The 19273-nt window shown below is 36.4% G+C and overlaps 1 protein-coding gene across 4 annotated transcripts in view; it reads right to left on the reverse strand.

Moving 5' to 3' along the window:
* ZFYVE9 (zinc finger FYVE-type containing 9) overlaps positions 1-19273 on the reverse strand; it is a 64098-nt gene that overhangs the window by 43022 nt on the left and 1803 nt on the right. For all 4 annotated transcript variants that reach the window (XM_026086915.1, XM_026086913.1, XM_026086916.1 and 1 more), the window contains one exon: positions 3670-3774. The gene's annotated coding sequence lies outside the window, so the exon portion shown is untranslated. Of the gene's footprint in view, positions 1-3669; positions 3775-19273 lie in introns of those variants that run through there.

Below are 19273 nucleotides of genomic sequence, written 5' to 3' on the forward strand. Positions count from 1 at the left end.
ATAAACACAAGCTCTGCAGTATGGGTGGCCCCAAAGAAATAGGCTACAGGCATTGATTTTTTCTGTTTTGTTTACTTTAGAGAAGATAATGATTACTGACAAGCAAGTTGATGGGGAAGGAAAGCTATGCTGATTATACAGTTCCTGAAAACAGACTTTTTAAATATCTCTTTGGACCTCTGCATTTTGATTTCCATGTAGCTTCCACAAGTTTAAAAACAATTCACTTCTGACCATTTATTCAAGTTTGGAATCCAACTAAAAGCCCGATAAAATTACTTAAAAACTGCCTCAAATTTATGCACATTGGTGTAAGTGCAATCTAAGCCACRTTCGCCCATAACAATTCCTAAATTTAGTCCTATATTAGCTGTTTTTCATTGCCATACAAATCAAGAACAAGATTGTATCTAACCAAAGTAAGCGATGTTAGAAGTTGACAATAAATATCACTATTTTTATTGACTTTTGTCTCTTTCTCAAACAACAGGGGTTTGGCTTTTAAATTTTACATTATGCACCATTTTATAATGTTAAAAAAAATTAACGTTCAGTCTTAGGAAACYACCTGTTTACCAATAGCGAGGGCATATGAAGAAGACTTAGAACTTTGTGCCCACTCCCTTATAATCCCAATGTGGTTAATACTACGTAGTAACCCTGTGAAATGATTATTTTATTAAAATCTGTATTATCTAACAATTAAATGTGAAATTGTGAGTTTAAATTTCATCCAATAGAGACATGTTTTGCATAGTTTACTTTAAAAAAACTCTAAGTAAAGAGAACTTTGTGTAAACAAATTTATGTAATCTTAGGAATTCTGAAGCTCAAACACTGGCACACAAGAATGCGACTAGTCAAAATCCAGATTGATGGTTTCTTACAGTCCAAGCTAAAATGCACAAAATAAACAGCATTAGCAGAGAAAACCTTTCACATCATTATTATTTCACCTACTGATGTACTAGGATATACAGAGAAATCTTTTATTTTGAACTCATAAACACTAAGCTGACAGCCACTCTAAATGAAATCTTGTTGCCTGTGCAATAGATATTTCTCAGAAAAGGTCAGCTGCAAATTGTCAGGTCTAACACCACCAAAAATGATTATTATGAACAACAACAATAAAAAACCAAAACACACAAATAAAAAGACCCACACGCTTTTCCTGAAGTCCTTGTTCAATGGAAAATACAGAGAAAAAAACCACAAAATTCGTTACTGCCCTCTCCCCAACATAATTGGAGGATGAGTGCTTATGTTTATAACAGATAGCAATGTTTCTTCCCCATTGCACTGTCAGTCACTCAAATGTATTTTCACCAGCTTAAGATCTAGTACTTCACTTCTGTATAGCCAGGAACTCAAGATGGAAAAGAAAACACAAAATGCTCTAACACAGCATGTTACAATAATCTGGCAGCTGCTGTTCCTGCAGTTTAGGATTTTATGTTACTTTAAAATTAAATATTTTTATTAAATATCCAACATAAATAAAAACAAACTTAGTCTTTACAGGTCTTTGGCAACTTTGATTATAACTCACAGGCATCACTGTAACAATTTGGAACACTTTTGGAATTACTTTATTCACAAATTCTTTGGAATTACTCTATTCCCAAATTTCCTCCTACTATAAAGGTTGAAATGACATTTTAAAATTATCGTTCATAGTTGTGAAACTCTCTAGTATTCTCAACTATTCCACACCATGGCATGGAGAGAAGCAGATGAGCAAATACACAACTCAAACTCTGGAAAAGTGAAGGTGAAAACATAATGAAATTGTGAAGAAATTTCAGTGGCCGTTTTAGCTGCCTGCTGCCAAAAACGAGACGCTTTATAAACTGGTACATATTCAGATGAACAATCTGAAGAAGGTGGTATTGTGCCAGCAAGGAAAAGGAGACATAAATCACCAAGTCAGTAAAAAGCATAAGTTGGTATTTAAAAAAATACAGCTCAAAGTCCCCTGAGTAAAGTTTTGGCAGAAAAGACTAACTGTAGGCAAAACATACTAATAGCAAAATATATGGGGTTTTTTATTTTTGTATCCAAAAATGAATACAGTGGTCACTACCCACTGGCACAGTAAGTCCCGAACCCAAGATCACTTCTCATCCACTGTAGAGTCATCTCCAGTCTCTCACAGGAAAAAAGCTAACAAAACCATGCAGTCTGTCAGTTGGATTATTTTCAAGCTCCTATTGGATCACAGATCATTCACAACTCAAAAAGACTGTGTTTTACTCTTCAATTTCTTCATACAATGGTAGGGACTTACCATCTTCATCCATAAAGCTTAAGAACTTCTGTTTTATCAATCTTCACAAATGCCCTACTCTCCCCAAATGTCTAAATATAAAGGAGCACGTACCAGAAATCTACAACTCTTTGTATCCGATATATATCTAGAATTACTATCCTAGTCATCACAGCATTTAGACATAAGACAAACTTTAACTGATTATTGGGGAGAGAGAGATAGAAAGGACAGAAAAAGACTTCCTTAAAATTAGCTGGTATTTGTGAACAGTCTCAACCTTGGAGACTGCCTCTCAAGACAGCTCAGATGCCCCACGTGCCAGCTTCTTCTTGGGAAATGATCTGTACAAAGAGACAGGCCTTGCGTTACACCTGCAAAGTGGCAAGACTTGTGTTTGCTTTGGTCTCTGTGATGAGGAACATATAAACCAAGATCCTCCATGCAGCATATCCTACTCTACCCTCAAGAATTTTTCACCACTGGACCCGACAGCCTTAATGCTTCCAAATCTTCTTGACTTTAACAGTGGACTATCAGCATGTGATCACATTAACACATTGTAATAAAAAAAAATGCACCAAGAGGAAATACCAACATACAACTGTTAGCACCATAGTCAGCAAAGGTCTAAAAATGAGGGAGTTTGTTAGGAACCAGAATAAGATCTTAGGACTTTCTATGACAATGGCCTGTGTGCAGATCACTATCTTTCCATATGAAATTGTGAACATACACATTTCAGCAAACTTTTACTAAACAAAATACTTAAGTAGTTTATTATAGTCCTCATCAAAAATATATATGAAAGACTTCTAGAATGAAAATCACAAGGGGCATGATCAGACTGAAACCAAACATTGCCCTTTCGTCTTCAGTTTCATAGTCCAAAAAAAATACAATTTTCTCATAGCACGATTACATGCAATTGCATATCAACGTTACAAAGTTGTGAGATCCAATGCTCCTGAGGAATTGCTTCAACCCCAAGAAAAATGGTCAAGTCACACTTGGTTCCAGCTCCCTTCAGCGACCTTTATATTATACACTCCTAGGAAGAAGTCAAGCATTTCTACTGTAATAAACAGCTTGTTCAGAGAGCTCAGCCATAGTTGTATCTTTATCTGATAAGATTTAACAGTACAGACTGAGGAAGGATGATTTTGTCCACTTCCCCCCACAAAATAAGACACATCCTTGCTCTAAAACAAAGCAATTACTATCAGTAAAAAAATGAACACACAAAATGCTAAAAATACTCCATCATCTTCGGTACGAGATGTATGTACATGGATAGGGGTGTGTGTATATAAATATATACATACACATACATAAAGACATATGCATTGCAAGCACATACCCCTGAATCATAATCTTCTAAAATGGAACTTGCCTCTTACCTTTTTCTCTTATACATGGGTTAAGAAACGAATGACCCTGTGCCTACTCATGATGACTGCAGCACAACCAGCCAGTTCTGCTGAATCAGTGTGTTCTACTTGATCCTAAAAAGAAAATATAAACATGTATTTTATGATTGGTATTTCTGTCACAAACCATGTTTTTTCAATGCATGATTGCAGCTAGCACAGGCACATTTGGCAAATGCTGCAAGCCTCCAAATGATTTAGACTACATTTGCAGCTTTTAATTCAGGGTTCTATGCACYATGCTGCTATTGCACTCCAGTATTCTAACGAAAAAGGCTGATAATAAAAAATACATTGCTACCTACCTACAATTATTCTTCATTTAATTGTAAACCTACAGAATGAGGCAGCAACTCCAACAGTCCTTGTATCCCTGATGACCTTCACAGTAATGCTTAATTTATAGAGCTAGCCTCTGAAGTTAATTATATTACACTACAATAGGCCTTCCAAAAATAAAGAGCTAGTAGCTTTGATACTTAACACAAATTCATGGCCCTCAGAATTCCGTAAACTTCATTCATCAGCTTCCCACTGATTTCTCTATAGCTAAACAACTGTTTTTGTCTTCAAATTATTCCTCCTACAGTGGTAGTCTCCCCTCACTTCCTTAAGGCTTCTTCTCTTGAAAGGACAACATGGCATCAACCTTCAACAGCAGGGAGGATCCAAGCAGAAAAGGCTCTTCAGAAAACATATCTTGTTCTCCTAACTACAGCATTTTTATAGGATCAGGTGCTCACTTTCACAGGCTGCATCCTAACAGTCAATATAGCTCAAGAATCCAACACTGCCATGAGCAAAGACGACTAGTTTATGATAAACAACCAAACAGGAATAAGGACTGAGTTAAATTAAATTCATACTTTAAGGTTTGCTGGTGCTGATATTTTACCTGTTAAGTAGTTGAAACATTTATTAGTGCTTTGATGAAGCAGTAGCATATGTTAGAAAATAATCTTTAAACTCTGGTGAAATGAACAGAGCTAAAAAAAACAAAAAACAAAAAACCAACCAAACAAAAAAAACAGTTCTCTGTGCATGAAAGCAATATTCAGTGTTATACTACAATTTTCCCAGGGTTGTTTATTATTCTTTTCAGAAATAAGCTACAGTAATAATTCCAGGAAACTAATGAACTGAACAGTAGCACTCCTAGTAGTACTGTTTCCAAATTCAGAATAAAATCACACAGCTTTGTATGCCAACAGAACCATTCCTGTATGCTAATTAAAATTTCAGATGCCATGCATATTTCCACCTCTCTAAGATAAGAGGACATTTAGATATTTTGGAAATAATAGACTTTATTGTATTACAAGGTTCTTCAGATAGGCTTCATATGCATGCAAAAACGAAGGTGTGGGAAAATTTAATTCCATTGAAAGGTGGATGATGTGGGGGTTTTTTGTTTTTTTTGTTTTTTTTTTTTTTTAAGAGATATGAAGTACATATGGCAGCAGGGCAAGGTTACTTCTATCAACAACACGTCCCCTCCCTGGCCTGTAGATAGAGGACAATGGTTCAGTTTTCAGACACCTTTGAAAAGACGGATCAATTAATATCAATTCTGGGAGTGATTTATGACAAGGCCTGTCAACTGAATCTCGATCAAACGCATTTCACATTAACAAGTCATTAACCACAAACTTCAGTCTCAACCAGTCAGGAATGGATCAGACGAAGCAACCTACAGCTGAAACACGCTGGGCTGTTACTAATGCCCTAAGCCAACAAGTCCACTGCTAGGCAGGGAATATTCAGAACAACAGTACAGCTCAATTGCTCTTTGTTTTTATTCTGATCCACCCTCCTTGCTCCATTCTTCCCATATAACTTTTTTGTCCATAATCATTCAATGCAGAAGATGACACATCCAAAGAAGTGCTACCAGTGTCCAAAGAAAGCTCTGAAGAGATACTACCACGAGGTCCTAGAGCTTTTTGTTTACAATTCCCTGTTTACTCTCAGCAGCCATTTCTCCTTATAAAGATCAATCCAAAAATCAAAGCATATTAGCAATTATGAATGTAATATACATACACAAAGCACTTAAACTAAATGTATGGTTTGGATTTCTTGAAAAAAAGAACTGTAAGCTGACAATAGAATTACCTTCTTTTTCCAATAAAAAAGTTAATGTAAGGGAAACATATTGAAATAAAATCAAGGATAAGAGTAACTACAAAAGATAGTCAAGAATATTCATAGCCATGCATAACCTAATGAATATTAAATTTTTCACTAATACTACTCTCTGCTAAGGAATGGTACCATCAAATATGAAAAATATATATATTTCCACCTAAAAATTGCGTGCCTATTGAAACCTAAGATCATTATAAATGAAGGAGGCGCAGTGTCTCTGCTGTTCCAGTTTGCTTACTTTAAGCGTTTCACTTTTCTTTTTTTCTCTCTTCTGCTGATGAGTGAACTTTCCGTCTCCTGCCCTACAGTGATATCACTCAGGTGCTGCTTTGGTTATACCCTACATGGATGATTTCCCTCAGGAACTCCAGGAGGGTGACTGCCAATTACTGCCAAAGCAAAACAGAAATTGAAGAGAAATTTGACAAGCAGAGACGTGCCTGGAATAAAGAAACGATGAAGAGCAGAAGAAAAAAAGTTCTAAAAATATCTGATTAGAAATATCTTCCACGAAAAAGAATGTAAAAAAAAAGTTACAACATTAAATGGAAGTAATCTGAACTAACATGAACTAGAATAGCTTACAATGAATGGAAAGAGGCTGAAAAAGAAGCAATTTTGATACTGTGTAAAAAAAATTGGGGAAGAAGCTCAGAGCATGAAGAGATGCTAAAAAATGTTTCCATCTACAGGCAAGGATCCAATTCTTAACTACACTAAGGATCCTCTATAGCGCGCTAACAGTGAGAAGATGTCTTTGAGTAGGCAGGAATACGTTTGCAGCAAGGCACTTCATTGTTGCGAGATCAGTTGAGCAGGGCATTAGCATAAATGCAAACCTAGATTTCAATGCTGGTAGCTCAGCTCTCCTAGCTTGTCTTCACTCTGGAACCATCCGACGGGAGATTCAGAGAGACTAAGTGCAATGGACGTATTAACAAGCCATCATTATACTCCAGGTGCCAACTCTCGCAAGAATAAAAACCGCAACAACAAAGAAATACTATAGAAGGGTTTTACATTAATAGGAAAATGGTGTATTTAAACAAGAGTGGAAAGAGCTAGCAAGTTTCAGAACAGGCATCAATTACTCAATATGAATCATTTTAATTATCTGAACAGTACATCTGAAAGCTAAATCTTCACAAGTGGAAAAGGTGATCACTCAAGTGATGCAATACTTGGAATAAGAGCAATTTACCTTGTGCTCAACAATTTGTAACTTCACAATGGTTCCTTCTTGGCCTCTCTCAAAGAAAGTAGCAACTTCAGCCCAGTTTCATACGAACATGCATTTAAATTTTTTTTTTTTTTAAGAATTAATGCAAGTAGAAAGACAAACTACTACTTAGGAACGCTCCTCCCAGTTTGGCAGTCCTCCAGATCAATCTTTGGATACACTGTCACAACAGCACCCAGAAATCCATATGGACAGTATATGTCCGCCCTCAATGAATGAAAGCAAGCTTCGTTCTCCAGTGCTGCCAGTCCGTTATCTTTCCTGAGCATTAAATTGACTCTCAAACAGCTATTCATTCGGTACAGAGCTAAAGTACACAGCAATGTCTATCTAATGCATGCCAAATAAATGGAGGAGCAGGCTTTATAAAATGTTTGTGATACGACAGTAGTAATATTTGTGTCACATACATGAACATCCTGGCAATGGCAAAGACTTCAGATTAGACCATAAATTATTAAACATTTCAACATGAACTATTTTATTAATAATTTAAACTTGCAGCTATGCAATATGACAAAAAAGAAAATAATTGTTTTTAAAATTTTAATATATTAAAGGACATTGGCAAATAACAGAATTTTTCAAAAATACCTTGTCTAAAAAGCGCTCCTGTAAAATAGCACTTCAAGATTAGAGAACTCCATAACAACCCACCATAATAATAATTGAATGAGAAATATTAAAACTTGCAGCAGGAGATTAAACGTAACACATAAACAAGATATCGTCTTTGCTAATCTTTCTCCTACATCAAAAACTCCAGACCAAATATCCTTCATTTTTACTTCCCATAATCCCCTGATGCTGCTATTATTCAATGTAAAATAAGCACAGATTAGACTGGGGCAYGGCAGGCTATTTCCGTGGAATACGACACCTATCTACCTACGAGAGCTGACAAATGACAAACCATTTCTAAGTTGCATTGTTTTGTCTTTTCCAATCAATTCCACAAACAGAGACGGACTATGTATAAAGCAGAATACAGTTTCTCTAATTTTTTCACGCATATTTGTATTTTTTCTTTTACCTCTCCCCATGCCATTTGAAAGCTATTACTTTCACTTTTGTCTCCGGCCAAGTTTCCATAAGGAGATATTCCCGCAGGCCAGAGCGGCAGTAAGGCAGTGAAAAGAGCAGCAGCTTCAAAGCAGCATTACAGAAGGTATGGCAGTCAAAAGTAACAGGAGGACGAGAAAAATTAAAGCAGCACTATCAACCTTTGCCCTCCAGGAAATCATGGAAAGCAACCCAACTGAAAAGGACCCCTGGTTTATAACAGTTTACAGTAGAAAATAAATTCCATTTCCTACCTCTTTTTCTATTTCAAGGAGAAATAAATTGATTTATTTTCTTGACACAAACATAGCCCTGTTCCCCCCGCCCCCAAAAAAAAGCAAAAAACAAAACCCACAAGACTTCCTCAGGACACTCCAGAGGCCTTCAGCACCTAGAGACAAGAACCGCATGTCCCTCTTATGTAACTGCTTTTGACAGGCTTGAGAAGTATTCATAACCAACTCTTTTAAAGCACAAATAGATAGGTTTACACCACCGCACTCCTTCAGTGCAAGTTTTTTCCAGAGGAACACAGTTTGGAAAAAAGAGAAAATTCCTTCCTGAACTTACTCATATGCTTATGAATCTCTTTTCAAAACTGAATGCTTTATAAATCTAATGTTATATAACACTCTGATTAAATGTTTTAGCAATCTCCAAGTTTAAAACACTATAAAAAACAAAAATCTCATGCACAGTGTATTAAATTAAACATTAACTGAATACGGAGCCATGTTTCACGCATGGATTCCATATAACACGTTAGCCATGTAACAATGTGCTTTAAAAAAAAAAAATCGGTAAATATAGCATACTGTGTATGAATGTAGTTAATTTTTATTCAAATATCAACTAAAGTAAAATGCATAGAATAAAAAAGTTTATATTATCCCAAACATGCAGATCATTCAATAACTTAGAAGTTTCTTCGATTTGGGCAACGTGGGAGAAACCAACTAAGGTCCCCTGGCATCAATACTCCAGTGCCTACAAGCGCCAAGGAACCGTCCTGCTTATACAACCTGCGCCGAAGCGATACCCGCAGGTACTGCCAGCCAAATCCGTACCTGATGATGAAAGCCAGATTCTCCACGCAGCCAGCATGGGACTGGTGAAGAGGACAACAGGCAAAGACGGAAACCCCTCCGCTACCATTTACTAGTGCATCAGTCCCGAGTTGTGCCCCCTGGGGAGAGAAGCTGCTAGAAGCCACACGATTTATGCACTCAGCTGATCTTTAGAAAAAGAACAATCTGTACAGAAATGAAGTCGGAAAGTCTTCATTCACTTTCTGTCAGAAAGCAGTCTATCAGCTACTCGAGTTCCCTTTATCAACACAGGCGGATGCTTCCTTTTTCCTATCCTACTGTGGTCATCTTTACTCATCTGATATCTATACAAAAGAACAGTTTTTAAAATCTTGACACACATACACCCTTTTAATAGGAAATATTGTACTGAGAGACAAAGAAGACTTGTTATTTCTCAAATCCTATGTTTTGTAGAGCCAGATTACTGTGAGTCTCTGGAAGTAAATAAGGAGGTTTATGAACATTTCTCTCATACTCCTTTTTGATGTGAAATTATCTCAAAGGAGGTAACTTTTAATTCTGCTTAGCAATTTTATTTCTCCTATTGAGTTGACCTTTCTATTTATATCATGCTGAGATTAAACTGATATATATATTCATTTATAATATCGACCTATTATAAACTATTTTTGCCTTGTCAAATGTAACAAAGTTCATTGCCAGATGTTTGTGATCATGATCTAACCACACTGCTGATGCTTGCTGCGCATTACATCTTAAGTCATCTGTGACTAGTAGCTCAATACAAGCCAACACAAYTAGTGCAATGCTATTTACTGAAACTAGCTCCACCGCCATTGCTAAGTACGATTCTCATTTACGCTGAGGTCCATTAAAATTCTTCTAACAGGGCTGAAGGGACTAAATGCTAACCAATAGAAAATGGTGAGCAATTGAATTCAGATTCACTTTAAAGCTTTTTTTTTACACCGCTCCCATGGTGCAATGCACCAATCCGGGTATTTACTCAGAATTTGTCAGACTCAAAAAATTTAGTTAGCAGAGTAGGTGCCCATAATTCTGCATCCTTGTTTGTAGTCCTCTTAGGTTGTCACAGGAAATAAAGGTTTAACAGATGCAAAACAAAACTTTTAAAAGCAATCACTAATAATGAGTCAAAATATCATTTTCAGAAATCTTACAGATCTTCAGCTCTAAGGATTCCACATATTCCAAAAATCAGACGCAACATTCTCAGAGACTCCAAGCCTGGGAAACCTAAGCAGCTTCTTTTGAAAGTTTCTCCACTGATATGGTTGTTGATTCTGTTCAGCCATGAATCCCTCATTCTTCTTTTCAGCTCTTTTTTTAATGGCAGTGTATTCCTGCGTTCTGTTTTCTTGGTCCGCCTGTCTTATGTTTCCCTCTAAAACACATTCCTTCCTCAATCACTTCTTCCCGTGTCCATTTGCTTTCTCGCTACCCAGGCTCCCTTCCTTCCCTGCCAAAAAAAGGAAAACCCCTTATGTTTCAACATCACTGTGCAGAACCACAGGTATAAACCAGTTGTAAAAGACCTCATTAACCACAAAATATTAGTCCTCATTCTTAGTAACGATTGGAAGAAACACAGTAGCAGTCCCAATGCCACCACCTTGCAAACGTAAATGAAAGTCTTTGGACACAAAAGCTAAGAAAAAAACAACAACGAAAAACACCCAGGTGGCCAAAATAATGGTGGAAACAAAAAACAACATTGTTACTATCATCCTGCCTTCCACCTGTCCTCATCATTACTGACATCCTGGCTCCCTCGTGAATTCATTTATGCCCTCAGTCTTTCTCACCACTTAACGCAACACAATTTTGACATGTACACACACATCTAAGATCCAGAATCAACACAGACGCCTGCTTCCCTCAAACAGCTGTATATTCGAAATCTCTACTTAAGACAAGTTTTGTTATCTACAGAAGAGTTACTCTTCGCACATTTCCTCAAAGTAGAAGAGTGTACAACTGTATCTACAAGCCATTTGAACAGAAATGAAGCTGAACAGCAAGAAGAGAAAATATAGCCGCAAAGGACAGTACAGGAAAAGAATGAGTAAGCAAAGGCACTAAATTTACACATATCCACTGTCAGTCTCAAGAAACAATTCCTCATTCTCATCATAAGAAAACCCATGTTCATTCTACAGGACTATGAAAAAAACAAAAAATCTATGTATGTGCAAATTTAAATTATGGATTGAAACGTATTTTACAGGTGACATGTTAACTAAGGCTAAGGTAAGCACAATATAAAGGAAAAGGATATTATGCCAGTACGCTAATAGAGTTACTTGAAAGTATAAAATTATGCAGGTAGACTTGTGCTTAAAGTTAAAATTACACTTACAAAAGAATCAAGAAAATACTGTACTGCGTGAAGTGTACTGGGTTTTTATTCAGCCTTCATCATTTATACAAACACAGTATGAAATTCTTACAGTCAATGCAATTTGATGTTTCAGTTAACTGGCTGTTTCAATATATACCATTTAAAGCAATCTGTTAATAATATAATTTAAGAAGTGTGCTTTACACATACTTTCAAGTTTGCCAAATTAAAAAAACAATAAAAGTCATTTTGAATTAACTAATATTCCACTCACAGTGTAACTTTGTAACCTAACAGCAACTAACATGCCCTGCTGGACTATCAAACTGGCCCCTAAATGGAAACAGTGGCTATTTACTGAAGCACAGACCCCAAAAAGGGGATAGATGAGATACCTGCCCCTTTTGCTACAAAACACAACTCTCAAAAGCAGGCTATAGCATGCATTTCCACTGTATTATGGAAGAGCATGTAATTTCAAAGAGACAAATGAAATAAAAATTAATACAGAAAGAGGAAACTTGCCTCTGATGTGATCCCAACACGTACAAAATGTTACTTATCTGCATTACAGTGCGCAGTAAAAAATTACACTGACCTGACTGTTTTGCTGGGTATGGTTATATGGTATATGTTAAACCACGTAATTGTTGTGCTTCCTCCATCCTACTAAAAAAATTCAGTATTCATAGTCTCAATAGCACACAAATTAGAAGAGGACTTATGTACTGGATATGTGGTCAGTACCACATATAAAATGTGGTGGGTTTTTTTARCCTTATTTCCTATGGAAATGGAGATTATGGGATCACACTGTCCACTTTTAAACTGCTGGTCTTTTCCAAAAAATAACTTTAATGAAAATTAGGATCTGCAGAGTGAAAACAAATCCAAATGACTGTCCCTCTGAGGAAAAAGCAAGCAGAACTCAGCTGGTATATGTATTTTTGGCAGCAACCTGCTGGGCAATCAATATCCACAGAGCTTTGGAAAAAACAGAATTAAGGTGTTATGTGAGAAAGCTGGGGTTACTGCAGAGGGGGAAGAGAAAGGGAAGAGATACTAAGCAACAAAAAGTATTTAAATTACAGAAAACCTACCTTCTTTTATTCCACTTATTGCAGAACAATATGTTAATAAAGTACCTTCACTTGGCTACATTTACCATCAGATTCAGTTTACACTATAAAACTCATTCAACGTATCTTCTAATTTAAAACAAAACACAGTTCTCCCCATTTTCAGATCTTGTGAAAAAATTTTCTGCTACTGACAAAACCTCTCACAAATTCTGCAGAATTATGGTCAGAACAGAAGCCGTCGACATCGGAAATGAAGCTGTATTTAGGTTCCCACCGGTTCAGCTAGCGTGGTGGGAGTTCCTTTACCAGTTTGCAAGGCTGGACCAACACACTGCACTGACTTTGTCCAAGAACCACTAAGCTCTTTGGATCATCAGCTTAACCAAGCCCAGTTCTGTCCTCAGTCTTGCACGGCATCAGGCAGCACACTCCCTGGATCTGTGATGTCCTAAAAAAGACAGGTAAGCATTATCCCTATTCAACACTTGGTGGAACTGACCTACATAGAGAGAGGTCCAAGATATAAGCTTTTTCATGTCATACTGTGCTTATTTAAGAGATCACCACCACCAGACATCCATTCCCTTTCTTCAACAGATTACTCAGCCCCCCTCGCCTTCCTTTCTCTACAACACAAGCAGAAAAAACAAACGTGCTACCTCTTCAGTCACCACGCTTCCCAATCTGGTCTAGAAATAAACTAAACTTGGTTTTGTTTAAACCGAGATGCAAAGCTCAGAACTGCAGCGTTTGAAGAGCCAACACAAATTTACTTCTGCCAATTATCTTCAACAAATAGCAGAGGCAGCGATCACCCGAGTGACCCCCCCCACACGAAGCACCAAAGTTCACCTCTTGGAGGTCCTGCAAGAGCGGCACACCTAAGATCAGAATGAGGAATTTGGATCACAAGAACCAGGCCCCATACGTTACTGCTAATGCCACTGTTCTTAAACTTTCCTCTTAAAATCCAACTATTTGAAAAATGAAAAAAAAAAAAAAAGAGAGAGAGAGATGAGAGAACAGTTTCAGTGTCCAGGCTAAAAGATAGAAAAGTACATCAAATAATAAATCAAGGGAAAAAAAATCCCAGATCTGAAACTATGTTGAATTTTTGTCCTGTAATATCTCCCAAATTTCCAACAACCTAACTGGCCAACATATTAGATAATACTGTTATGTATATGCACCTAATCTGCCAATTCTTCTTGTATTTACAATAGCTACATACACTATATATTCATAGCTACAACTGACTAGACTTTTATTTTACTGATCCTAAATCAACAATCTAGATCACACAGCACAAACAGGTAGGTTAACATGTGCACTGAGTTCAAAGCAGTGTTTTGACACTACAAAACTGAATCTAGAAATAGAAAAGCTTCCCTAATAGTCCGTGTCATTCACAGATAGAGAAGCTATTATGGGATTCAGAAAGCTCTTTGATCTGCTTCTTGCACTGAACATTATCATCCCCTTTTAAGTTCATCATACTACTTGTTAGAAAAATATATCAGCGTATGTTCCTCCACTGATAATCTTCCATGAATTTTCTGATGTAATTCACCTTTATTACTTCCCCAAAGAAAATTTAAAATTTAGAGAGAAATATAAATCTTGTACTCAGAGCACGCATATAAAGACTAAGAGTTCTACTTCAGATTTTTATATAAAAGTTTCAGCTTATCGTAGAAGTAAATAAAAACTTTCACATTACAGTCATTTTAAAAAATGGCCAGAATCCAGATAAACTGATAAGGCTGATAAGCGTTACTAGGGCAGTTATGGCACTTCTGTGATTGATAGAGCGCAAATGAGACTCTGACATAAGTATGGCCTAATTTAAAATTATCACCTGATAGGAAATGACCTCTGGATTCTTTGTATGCTGGGAAGAGGGAAGGACAGATTCCTCTCAACTAACTCTTCACTAACAAAACAACAGGCACTGCACTTAAGGTATATACTACACACTTTGCCTTTTTATGCAGGCCCACAACTGCTCTTTGGGAAAACTGAAGCACAAAAGGACAGTAAGACTCACAACAAAATCATTAGCAGTAAATATAGTCATAAAGTGGTACATTGCATTTATTTTCTAACTTTTAATTGGGCCAGGGATTTTTCCAATACAGGCAAAGGCTCAAAATATTTTCAAAGTCTCTGATCATGCCTAATTCCTCTGTTGTTTATCAAGAATAGCTGGGGAACAATCCTAAACAGTTACCAAACTGAAATCTTCAACACAGAAGTATTTTCAGACACAGATGACAGAAGAAGAAGAAAAAAACAGTTACAGTTTCGTCTACTTTAGATCTTAGTTGTTTTTTCTAACTACTGTGAATACTGTTTCAGCTCCAACCAGGCCAACAAACAGGAAGATACTAGTGAAGACACGGTACTACATTATTTTATATACAAAGCCATACCCTAAAGTGGGGTTCAGCATCACTATCTAAAATACCAGTTGATGCCTCAAGCCTCCAATAAAAAGCTTTCCACCTTTGTCACTATGCTGGAACTGAACCAGTAACAAAAACCCCACCAAAACAATTTTAAGAAAAACTATTACCTGACGACATCCTTTTCAACTGCAGAATCCTAGTCAACTTCCTTATGCAATCAATCCCTGAAAAAGTCATAGAACCGCCTGTTGCTATTAAAAGGAAGAGGTAAAAAAAGAATAAGAAACAGAAGCAAAAATATCTAATAGTAGCATGCAATACAATTCCTGACCGAAAAACATAGATGATCCCAGCTGAGCATACCAGGATGCTTCTGGACCTCCAACGTATTTTCTCAAACAACTGATACTGTGGTGATTCCCACTGACTCATAAGGTAGACTTGTAGTTTCAGTTGCTATCAAAGTATCAGAGATATAAGCAATATACAACAAATAAGACAAGGATATCTTTACCTCCATATTGTATATAGAGTACATAATATAGAAGGTATAGCCATAAGCACTATCTGCAAATGATTCAATATGAAGGTCTGGTAATTGCTACTCCAGAGCATAGAGACAACCAAAAAACTGATGCAAGTAGAAATCCAACACTGAAATCCATGTTTTGATTTGCCCAACATACATTGGACCCTGAGGATAAAATATGTAAAAAGATTCATACATGGCCACCAAAACTTCAAGACTAACATATGGTCAGACTGCCACATACTGACATTTCAGAATGATCAAGTTTTAGACGGAAGTAAAACAGGGTTAAAGCTTTTTTTAAAATGCTCTCCTCACTGACCTTCACAACTGAATTAAACTGAAGCAAGAACATTCAGAAATGCTCTACTGAAGATATTTCACAGGCTATTTGGAGAGCACTGTGTTTCCACACTCTCTAAAACAGAGAAAATCTACAGACTTTGACTCTATGCCTGTTTTTCAAACAGTTTACCACTGTCTCTTCTGCTTTTACTTACTACACTGGAGCTATGCCTGTGTAAAATTCAATGGACTGGACTTGCTTCTCTAAATTATCTCCCATTTGAGCAGATTTGGAGAAAGAATTCTGAAAGAACAACCTACCCTGTGCTGTCACCTGTAAGCTCCTGGCTACACATCATTTGTCTTTAGCCTATGTTTAGAAATTAATTAAATTTTTCCAATAACAATCTTAAAAATAGTTTGAATGACCATTTCTGGATTTTCTCTATCATTCACCTTCAACCTATCTGATGCTGCTGTATTACTGGGAAGGCTGTTGTTCTGAAAAATGAGTATCGATATTACACATTTCTACTTATCTCTTCTAGAAATACAACAGTAATATAATCACAAAACAATACTGGAAAGACTCGGTGAAAGAATGAACATCAACTTTACCTAAAAGTATTCTTCATATTTCACTTGTCTGCTCCTGTACTCTGAATAACGATGTTCCTAAATATCCCAAACTAACCTCGCATATGATGCAAAAGGGAGAAAACATCAAAAAGCGCACTCAGGAAACAAAGACGTTTTAAAGGCAAAAGCATTGAGTGCAGCGTTCCATTAATCCCAATAAAAAGATCCTGAAATCTTCAGCATTTTGTAATTTTCTCTGTAAACTAACACATTTAAAGAAATGACAGAGAGTTTAAATATCCCCTGTAGAACATAAACACATTCCCTCTCACACATAATAGTTGAGAATTACACTCACTAAGATCTAACAAGGCAGCTTCAAAATCTGCACGTGTGGAATGTCTCAAAAGAGTCTTAATAGCAAAAAAAACAAAAAACAAAAAAAAAACAAAAAAACCCCCACACACTTAATTTTAGGTTAAGTTAGGTTTTCGTTTCAATGAAGTGAAATCCAGAAAGCTAAACAATAAATAGGAAAGTATTTTACATGTTTGTAAAAATAGAAACATTTTTATCTCAATAATGGCTGTTTACCTCATTGATCACATTCTTAAGAATGCTTCTTCTCAGTATGCTATTCACTCCAATAATGATCAAGCTGATAACCATATAGCATGTTTTGCTCTACTAGCTGGTCAAATAAACGTATATAAATATGTATCCTGAATTCTAATTTAAGTAGAAACTTAAGTAGAAATTACTATGTAAACAAAGGATCCTCTACACATCTTTTAAAACTTCCCATCAGTTCACATTAGTATTACATTTTCTCAGGGCTGTAAGATGTAACCAACATTTGAAACCAACACAAAAGTAAAAGCTGCTTCTATTACTTACAGCTCAATATTTTAACTTACCTTCAGCCACTTACTCTTAACTATACATTTCTTCTCAATAAAAAAAATGTTCCGACTTTCAGTATCATTATACAGACATGTTTCTCAACATATCTCAATACAGGATGGGAAAACTGAGCTGGTTAGTTTACATTTTTGTTCGTTTCAAAATTCAAGTCTCAAAGAATCTCAACTAGAGCTCTAAAACAGGCCAACTTTTTTTTTTTCAGACAATTTAATCTCAATCATATAAATAGAAAAAAGTAGTCTCTACATAAAAGTTTCCGAGTAGTCTATGACTATATTGGTATCTTCCAATAACGTTCTGGATAAAACTGATTCATCAGCAGTCACATCCAACTGTGCACTGAAACTATTATCCCCACCTGATTTTCTATGAGGAAACTTATTTCAAAAGATTCTTAGCTTAGTGCAGCAAAAAGATTTTTCTGACCAACAAAACTTTAACACACAACTTCTTCCAAAAGCTCTTTCTTTTTGGTCAACATTTATTTAACAGCAAAAGTTCACACTGAACCTTTTGCAAAATAATCTCCAGATAATATTTATAAAAGCCTGTACACTGAAGACCTAGCAAGCTATTTTCTGCTAAAGTTTGCATAGCTAGTAGTGGACATGCAACAACAGACATTAAACGCCTATCATTCTTTGGCTACAAGTTTTAATAGTGCATCTTTGTCCTTTGTTCATTCTCTACCTTTGTTCCCTGAGACAGGCTAACATTTGTGCCAAACTAAAAACAAACAAAAAAAATTTTATCTCAGTCTTAGCCCCAGGCCTCAGATCCTGAAATGTGTGTTTGAAAGTGTTTACGTCCCAGTCTAATAACTAACTCAAAGCTAACACACAAAATGAACATCCAGTATCAGGACTCAATACTACAGTTTTGGGGCGGATTTTCTTCCCTTTTTCATGCATTAAAGAAGGCAGCATAAAGCAATGGGCAATTACAGAAGCAATTATATCATTATGTGTCTGAAAATGGTAACTAGTTAGGTTTAGATCAGGGCTTGCATTAGAAGGAGGCCTGTCTGAGATTTTGGGTCCTTATTCAGTCTCCATTTCAGATTCCCCAAACCTGAATAGGTTTTTAATTGTCTCCCTTGGGTCAAGGAGGCTGTTCTTCTAGTTTTCTATCACATGTCATAACTTAAAAAATAAGTGCATTACTGGATTTAGGCATTAACATAGGATTTTGATGCTGTTTCAACCACTAAAGGTACATCTAAAATCTGGATTTGTTCCATGAAATCAAAAACGATTTGCTAATAAAGTTAATTGGAGCGTATTAAAACATGGCTTAGTCAATAAAGTGCTGTCCAAAGAAAATAAAAGCTTTTACTAAAGTAGAACATCTTTTTATTTTACTTGTTTATATATGGCTCCTTCCAGTTTTGGATTCAGTCTGGACCAAAATATTCAGGATAGGGTTATTCAGAAATTCTCATCTAATACACCCATAYTTAAATAAAGGTTGCTGAATGTTAAGATTTCATGCTTTAGTCAGCTTCTAATATTTGAATTGAATGAAAATAAGCATAAAAATTAAACCCTCTACAAAACCTTTGCCACAAAACAATCGGGAACATCTTGTCTATAAATAAACAAGATAGTTAACACTAAAACATAAAGTCTATCAATTCCCATCTGTTACTTGTTTCTCAGGCTGGTTAACGAGATAAAAACAGTTCTTCAGCCACCCTCCATCATATGCACCTATTTAACCGCAACGTTTATGAGCAAGTAACCAACCCACCTCTGCGCGAAGTCTGACATGCCAAGAGTGCCTGTTATTCTTAGAGTGAGATGCGACCACAGTTTCACGTAACCGGAGATGTTATAAAACGCAGCCCGCCCGCCCCATCCCCCTCCACCACTACCACCATTGCGGGAGTGACTTGTTACACACC

The sequence above is a fragment of the Apteryx rowi genome, unplaced genomic scaffold (assembly GCF_003343035.1).
Source record: "Apteryx rowi isolate R43461 unplaced genomic scaffold, aptRow1 scaffold_7, whole genome shotgun sequence".
NCBI lineage: Eukaryota > Metazoa > Chordata > Aves > Apterygiformes > Apterygidae > Apteryx > Apteryx rowi.